The sequence below is a fragment of the Dendrobium catenatum genome, unplaced genomic scaffold (assembly GCF_001605985.2).
Source record: "Dendrobium catenatum unplaced genomic scaffold, ASM160598v2 original_scaffold_274969, whole genome shotgun sequence".
Taxonomy (NCBI): domain Eukaryota; kingdom Viridiplantae; phylum Streptophyta; class Magnoliopsida; order Asparagales; family Orchidaceae; genus Dendrobium; species Dendrobium catenatum.
In genome coordinates, this window is record NW_021593364.1 from 1 (window position 1) to 670 (window position 670).

The 670-nt window shown below is 32.7% G+C and overlaps 1 non-coding gene across 1 annotated transcript; it reads left to right on the forward strand.

Moving 5' to 3' along the window:
* Window positions 1-143: 143 nt before the first annotated feature.
* On the forward strand, window positions 144-228 carry LOC114579082. Its single transcript, XR_003699946.1, has one exon. It is a non-coding gene; the product is annotated as a small nucleolar RNA SNORD25 (small nucleolar RNA).
* Window positions 229-670: the final 442 nt, after the last annotated feature.

Here is a 670-nt window from a genome sequence, read left to right on the forward strand (position 1 = left end):
TTTGATTTACCGCCAATCTTAGCCGAGCTCATTTGATTTACCGCCAATCTTAGCCGGGCTCATTTGATCTACCTGATATAAATTTTGTTTGGTATTTATTGTTTTAAAATTTTAAAAAAATTAACATTTATTCCTGAGGTTTTAACAACTTTGATGATCCTACAGACCTGTAATGAGTTTTGTGGACATGATCACAGAATTTAAGAACATCTAAGGGACTGAGTTGTACCTTGTTCAGCTAGTTCTTTGATTTTGAATTTCAGCTTTGTAATTGAACTTCTATATGAAGAGCAATTGAATTTTCCAACAGGGAAGTATATCTTCCTATAGTTCTGATGTTATCATCTATACATTTTATGCTATTATTGCTTCTGAGATCTACTAATGCTAAATCTGTGCTTCTCCAGTTCAACCATAACTGAATAAGACAATACTGAAAAAATTTGTTTTGTTGATACCTTGGTGCAATTAGATCAATTGTTTCAGTGGTGTTGCTTGATCAAAGAGGCTAGCATAAGCTAAAGTTTGACGTGTTTGAGGTGCGCAAAATTGTTATAAGGCTCAGTTGTTTGCTACTTTGCTGCTTCTAATACATCATTTGCAGCAATGCACAAATAAATAGATTTCCAGTATTAATCTATTTAATCAATTTAATTCTCGGTTGTTTTAG